The sequence below is a fragment of the Triticum aestivum genome, chromosome 6D (genome assembly GCF_018294505.1).
Source record: "Triticum aestivum cultivar Chinese Spring chromosome 6D, IWGSC CS RefSeq v2.1, whole genome shotgun sequence".
Lineage (NCBI taxonomy): Eukaryota > Viridiplantae > Streptophyta > Magnoliopsida > Poales > Poaceae > Triticum > Triticum aestivum.
The window spans coordinates 483,397,136-483,404,757 of record NC_057811.1 but is presented as its reverse complement, the minus strand read 5'-3'; the positions used below and the strand labels follow the sequence as shown (position 1 = coordinate 483,404,757).

Sequence of the window (7,622 nt, the reverse complement as noted above, 5' to 3'; positions counted from 1 at the left end):
GGGTGAAAGCAAAGAAACATCCACCTCCGGAGGAGAAGGTAGATCCGGTGAAAGCGAAGCGCACTCTGGCTGCCCTGACAAAACCACCAAAGTCTCCGCCGAAAGGCAACTATGAGCGCATTATTGGAAAGACATTTGCCGAAGCGGAGTGGTCGGGAAGTACTGTCAGTGATCAAAGGTTAAAAGAACGATGAGCTGGGAAAAAATTGCCCAGCTCGGCGAACAAGCGAACCAATCGTGCCCCCCGCTCAAGGTGTCTAGCGACATCGTCGCTAATGATCCGAGGATGGTGGCCGGTTATAGTAATCTTGGAGATTACCTGCCCGGCGATGTACATTATGATTTCTTGGAGGTGGACAAACACAAATACCATTACGGGAAGCCTCTCGTCAAAGATGAAAGATCGCTAACAACGATGATGCGAAGATTACATGATTGGTACATGAAAACCTGCAGAGAGTCTGGGGGGAGGGATACTTTGATGCTGAGAGTTAAAGAGGAGCATGACCTCGTTGGAATTGAACTGTTGAATGTTCCATTTGAAGAGTTCTTCCAGTTTTTCAATCAAAAGGCCCTCGATAAATCAACGGTCACTTGCTACTGTCTGTAAGTAGTACTACTTCTGTCATTAAGTCTCTCTATATAGGTCAGCTCTTTCATTGCATGTATTTATAATTATCCTCACTATATTATGCAGATTGAAGGTCGCCGAATTGAAGAAAAGACAAATCGGTGATATTGGATTCATTAACACAAATCTTATAGATGCAACTGAGGTTAAATATCATGCCGAAAATACCGAGGCCAACTTGCTACGATCGTTGGTAATAAATGAAAACAAAGATATAATACTCTTTCCTTACAACTTCAAGTGAGTGTTACTGTCTTGTGCATATTCGGTTTCCCTTATTAGTCCATGTTATAGTAATGTAATTGATGACTTATGCATGCGTGCGCAGCTTTCACTATATTCTCCTAGAGATTAAGCTTGAGCAGGGAGTAGTAACCGTCTTAGACTCGAGACGAAAAGATCCCCAGGACTATGCGGACATGACTCAAATGCTCGAGAAGTAAGTTAAATCGATCATTATCCACCATATCAGCAACTTTGTTCATTTCCTGATATCAAGTAATTGCTTTCTTTGTCTAGCAGGGTTTGGAGAAAATTCACCAAAAAAGCTCCGGGACTACCGAAGAAGCTGCAATTTAGACTCCCGAAAGTAAGTACTATAGTAGCATGTTCCGCGCATCTCCTAGTGATTCAAGTGCTAATTTCATCAATACCATTTAGCATGCTTGCTTATCAGTTTGATTGACCTCTATTTCTTGTAAAGTGGTTGTGGCAGGAACAAGGGAATGATTTCTGTGGATACTACGTTTGCGAGTCCATCCGCCACACGACCTGTGAGCGGGGCTACTCTGACGAACAATATGAAGTGCGTAAGCAATAATATTCACAATTTTATTTTATTACCATCATTTGTGTTGAGTTTCATTTATTCATATATATATGTATTGACCCCCTTCTTCAAATTAGATCTTTCGGATGCGGGATGAACTCCTAGCACCAGATCTTATGCGAGCAATTCAAGAGGAATTGGCGGCATTCTTCCTTGACCACGTGATCGCTGAAGACGGAGAATACCATGTGGACCTTGACTTCGTATATAATTAGGAGATTATATTGTAAGAGATAATTATTGTATATATGTAGCCAGTAGTGTCGGATAGATATACGAGAACTTGTTCGACCAATCTCTCGGAGAAGGAGAGGTGGTCGATATCACTTCTCTCTGTATGCATATGTTCATGATGATCTTTTGTTTCCTTCATTTTCTTACTAGCTAGCGTGTCTAGTCCTCTCTATACGTATATAGTACGTAGCGTCGACCAAGCACGGAGATAAGAGAGGACACTTCTCTCTATTAATTAGCTAGCTAACACAATATATGAAACACCTATATTAACCCCCCAAAACCCCCAACCCCCCCCCCCTTTAAAAAAAACAAAAACCCCAGCCCCTGAAATGCTGACGCGTGGATGCCTATTGGTCCCGGTTAGTGCCACCAACCGGGACCAAAGGCCCTCCTGCCTGGGCTCGCCGCACCGGCCACGTGGAGGCCCATCTGTCCCGGTTCGTGTAAGAACCGGGACTAAAGGGCTAGGGCATTAGTAACGACCCTTTAGTCCCGGTTCAAAAACCGGGACAAAAGGCCCTTACCAACCGGGACAGATGACCCTTTTTCTACTAGTGTAATGCAACCCACTATAAATTTATGATGAGCAAGCAAACTATCAAAATAGTCAGCAATAAGGGGACACGACGTTTTGCCTCCCGGGCTCAGCTGAGCACGGCAGTGAACAATAAATTCATTAAAATTACTAGATTTAAAAAAACATTTTTTGGTCAAAGATGCATGAGTGCGTGATGTTCGTGCCGAATTTCAGAGTATTTGAACATACCAATAGCTATCAGCAAGAAAGAAAATCTCTTATATGCACATATATGCATGATGTTCGTCCATGATGTTGGTGCTGAATCTCCTATATGCACATACATGCCATGTAAACAACTACTCCTTCCGTCCTTTAAAGAGTGTACTTCCAACTTTATTGGAGGGTCAAACTATCTTAAAATGTGACTGAGTTTGTGCAAAAATATATCAATATTTGTCAAACCAAATAGGTGTATGATGAAAATATATTTTATCATGAATCTAATGCTACTAATTTGATGGCATAAATTTTGGTGTATTATTGTATACATATGGTCAAATATTTTTTTTGACTTTTAGTCAAAGTTGAAAGTTCACTCTTTGAAGGGCGGAGGGAGTAAAGTACCAGGAGCATAATATGGAATTTTTGCCCCCCCCCCCTCCTCAGTTTACCTTTTTTAGTTTATATAAACAGGTAGTCAAAACGAAAACCATTCTCGGAAAAGCCATCCTCCTCCTCCCGCTGGTGTCGCCACCAGTCCACCTCGCCATTGATGGCCTTTGGGTCATGGAGGTTCGGAGGACTTGGCCCCGCGCCGGCGAGAGGGACCCCGATGTCGTTTTTGTTACGTTCAGCGTCTTGATTGGGGCAGTGTGGCAGTGACACGTCCCTTAGTAGTAATAATGTCTTCCACGTCTGATTCCCATCCCATGATGGCTTCTAGCATCGTCGGAGGTCGTGTGGAGGTGTGTCACTGTTAGATCTCATGGGGTTGGTGCTGGTCTTCGGTGGATCTATTGGGATCCAGTTTCCGTTCGTCTTCTTTCGTGTGGTTAGAGGTTTGATCTTTCCGATATGCGACTCTCTTCATCGGCGATGGTTGCTGCTCTGGCGCGCTGGTCCTTTGGGGCCTTACCACGATGACTTCCCCAATTGTCTACTACAATAAGATTTGCTCAACTCCGGTGAGGTAGGGGAGATGATGGCGGCACGCCTTCGGCTCGCTCCAGTGTTTGTAGCCGTCGCTAGGTGGTCCATAGACTTGGTTGTAATTTGTATTACCTCTAGTCTTCTTTGTACTGCCATAATTGATTATGAATAGATTGAAAAGTTCTATTTAGCATGGGGGAAACTATATACGTTTTTCCCTGCCTGAAAGAGAGACTCACTGTTTCATAAGTGTTTGCAAATTAAGGATTATCAGAAGGGGCGGCTGCGCTGCGTTAGCAGGTGATGGTGGATCTGATTATCAAATTTCTTCTTTTTTTCTTTTTTGGGAATTTTTTCACAGGTGAAGGTTGAGTGTAATGAAAAAATGTGTGCTAGACTAAATGGTTCATAGCATTTTGTTTTTTTTTTGGCTTTTTACCTTGGACTTGCAGGAGAAGCGGAGACGTGGCTTGCAAAGCACGCGGAAAAAAAAAAGAGAAAACAGGGCACACTTGAGGAGGGAATTGATCATGGCCGAGCGGTTCTGATCAAACGATAAACACTCATTTGGTTCTACTCCCTCCGTTTCTAAATATAAGTTTTTTTCAAGATTCTAGCGTATGTAGTCCATATTCAAATCTTTAAAAAGACTTATATTTAGAAACAGAGGGAGTATATCGCTATTTTCAGGTGGTTCGCCAAATACCTTTCTCCTAAAAATATACTCCTGCAATCACCTTGATCAGAAAAGTCTGTCGTTTGAGTACAATTAACGAACTAGGGCAGCCGTGCTAGCTATAGCCGGCCAAATAAATAAGCACTAAACTCTCTTTTGTGCCAGAAAACAAGAGCTTTCTTTTCTGCACAAATAGCCAACGTGCGAAGACGCTAATCCCACATCAGGTCATGTACATCTCGTGGTAAAAAAAAGTGCAAAGATCGATGATGAACTGATCGAGAGTTGCAAATCTTCAGCAAAACATTCCCCAAGGAACTGCTCTCGCTGGCCGCTGGGAACAGACCACTGTGCAGCAGCCCCTACTCTTTCGGACAGGGACGCTGCCGTCCTCCACGTGCATTTTCTTCATCCAGCAAAGCTTGCTCTCAAAAAAGATAGAAAAAAAAAACAGAATATTGACTATATATTCAACATAAGCACGCGCGACCTCAACATAGATGTGCTTATTTTATCCATTCACTTGTCGGGAATAGAAACGAGTTCTTCCAACAAATTGGTAGACGAGATACTCCCTCTGTTCATAAATATAAGACGTTTCAGAGACTTGTATGGTCGGTCTAAAACGTCTACTTTTATGGACAGAGGGAGCACATTTCTGCAGAAAACCAACATTGCTCCTTCCAACCACATTCACGTTCAAATCAACTGTTTATGAGCAAAAGTGAATATCAGGACAAGCCGCCGCCGACGCCGCTGTCATCTTCTTCCTCGACAAATCCATCTCCTCGCTGGTCCGTGGATAACCCGAAGGACGAACCTCAGCATGAGGAAACTTTTCAGCACAGAGCTTGCATACCTTCCTGTCGTGCAGAGATACCTTCCTGATATTCACCGCAGCTTGAATAACACGCCTGACGTATCTTGTGAAATTGTCATCGGACTGGAAGCCGTAAATAGTTAGCCTCGCCAGATTCTTGTGCTTAAAATCAGGATCAGATGCCTCCCACTTCACATCTGTTTTCTCAGAGTAACTCTTGTGTGACTTCTTTCGGCACTTATGATCCCATACTGTGATGCAAAGGTCCTCTACGGATGGTGCAGCTTCAAGAAGGAACATTGTCCAAGAAATATCACATTCTTCGGGGAGGTGATCCAGATTCACAAACCGTAATTTGGCGAGTACAGGAGCAAGCACTTTCGGGCATTCTGGTTGAACCCAGATCTGGGAGAGATAAAACAAATTAGAACTAAGAATGCGTGCAAGTTGTGCATAAATTGCATCATCAAGTGATGCATAAGTTACTACCGTCAGATATAAAACATCATACAATAAACAAGAATGGGATAGAGATGATTAGAGTGAGTACCTTTTCACTTCGAAACTCCAGAAACAAATCGTTTACAGTAGGGGCATTAGCAAGCAGCTTGCTTAAGTTGTGGGTCTTGCCTGAAAAGTTTGGATTAGCAAGACTGAGCTTGGAAATCTGAGGGACAAAACCAAGAACCAACGGATTTTCATCACAGGGCCAATCACCAAAGGTCATCATTTGGAGTTTTGGTAGAGAGCTGAGCTCCACAGTTTTGAATACACAATAGGACATAACAAGCTCGATGAGTTGAGTGTGTTCCACATGCAGAACCGAACTGATCCCCACACCACACATGAAGAAAGACAGTGACTCCAGCCGCTTGCAATTGCTTAGGATGTTGGGTATGTCTGATTCACCAAACCTCATATTTCGTAGATGCAGCCGCGTGAGACCAGCAAATGCATCTGGACAATCATGAACAAAATTATTGAACTGCTCAGCAAAGAGCAGGCGATAGGCATCAGTGAAAAGATGGAAATCCATCGGCGCATGATCTCAAACTCAGCTGCATCAAATTTCTGAGTTGCCATGGCGAGGCCAACGGATTTGCCGATGGAAAGGCAGCGAGAAGGACTCAAGACAAATTTGAGCTTCAGCTTGCGAATGGTGATCCGTGGAGGCCTCCTACTAAGAATCTTGTTGGTCACATCAGCCACGACATCACTTTTTTGAAACAAATCACGAGGGCTGAGATCAATGACGATCTGCGAGAGCATAGCTGGCAGCTTCTGCATCTGCTTCGAAAGGATGCAGGTTCTTACAGCATCAAGTGTGCCCACCCTCTCGAGAATGTTGAGCAGCACATCGGCGGGCAGCTCACTTAGCCTGTCCCCATTACAAGCTTGTATATCGCCAGGCAGCTTGCTTAGCATGCCTCCACTACCAACTTCTGCCTTCGACTGCATTTTGCGAGGTGGAAGATTATTCATCGGTGATAGATCGATAAATTGGCTTTCATAAAATGAATGAAACATAGAGTAATTTAACAATAACAGAACATAAGCAACGACTTACGTTCCGTCGGTGGCGGCGACCCCTGTTAAACTTCATCTTGATGCGATGACAAAAGAGACCAACTTGCGAGGATAAACAGAACACAAACAAAAACGAATCTTGAAAGGATGACCCCTCTGTGTGCGACAATCGCCGGCGCCCAGCCTGATCTTATTATATAGCCTCCTCGGATCCCAATCCCAAAAGAAGAGACGGAGACGGAGGAGGTTTCCGAATCCTCTTCAAGCCGGTGTAGAATCGGTAAGCCGGCCGATTTACTATTATCTCACGCGCCGCAGACATACAAAAATAGCTCCTTTTTCTAACACAACCCGAAATTGATCCCTTTCCTCTTGGAATCCGAGGACAGAACGAAATTGGCACCTGTCCCTTCCTTCTTCGAATCCGACTGCAGAATGAATTTGATCCTCCTTCATCATCTGGAAGGTAGCATCTGGAGCGGAGCTGGTTTAGGGGACAAGTCCGGCGAGGAGATCGGTGGCCGCCGCCGGAGGCCGGAGGGTGGGTGGGGAGGGGACAGCGTTAGGGCAGACGATGTATGTGCATATCTCTCCTCTGGTGGACCGATTAAGATTGGGCTCGGGCTAAGGTACACAATTGAGCCCATAGGCCCATTTCAACACAACAGAGTAAGGCTATGAAGAACACTGAAATGCGGCCCACTATTTTTTTTCCAATTTCGAGTCACATAGACTCACTAAATCGATTAGAAAAAAAGCCTCGCGTTAGGGTTTTTCTCCTCCCGGAGGCGATTCCCTCGCCGCCGTCGAGACCTTTCCTCCCCTCCCTCGATCTCACCTCTGGAACGATCGGGCTGATCAAGGGGTGATCTTGTATCACTGCCCGGCCTTGGTTGATCTCCAATTGTAGGTGAAGGGATTAGGGTTCTTTCCAATACCCGGTTGGCTCTAAAATCGGGTTAGGGTTTCGAGTATGGCAGCGAATAGTTTAGCGTCGGCAAATACGTCCGGAGTTGACCCCGCTGCTGGGACAAAGAGGATGATGGCGGAGCTTGGGCTCCGCGAAGAGGACCTGGACGACGTGATCTACGACGAGAAAGAGGCACCACCAGATTCGACCAGATGGATCGCTGTGGCGTGGGTGCATATCAACAAAACATACAGTCAGTATTCGTTCTACAAGAATGTGCGCGCTGCTTGGGATCTGGCCCCGGACTGCAAGTTCCGCCCTTT

At 44.8% G+C, this 7,622-nt stretch overlaps 1 pseudogene; it reads right to left on the bottom strand.

The window, feature by feature from the left end:
• Positions 1–4,533: 4,533 nt before the first annotated feature.
• Positions 4,534–6,942, bottom strand: LOC123146205 (uncharacterized; annotated as a pseudogene).
• Between the last annotated feature and the right edge of the window lie 680 nt (positions 6,943–7,622).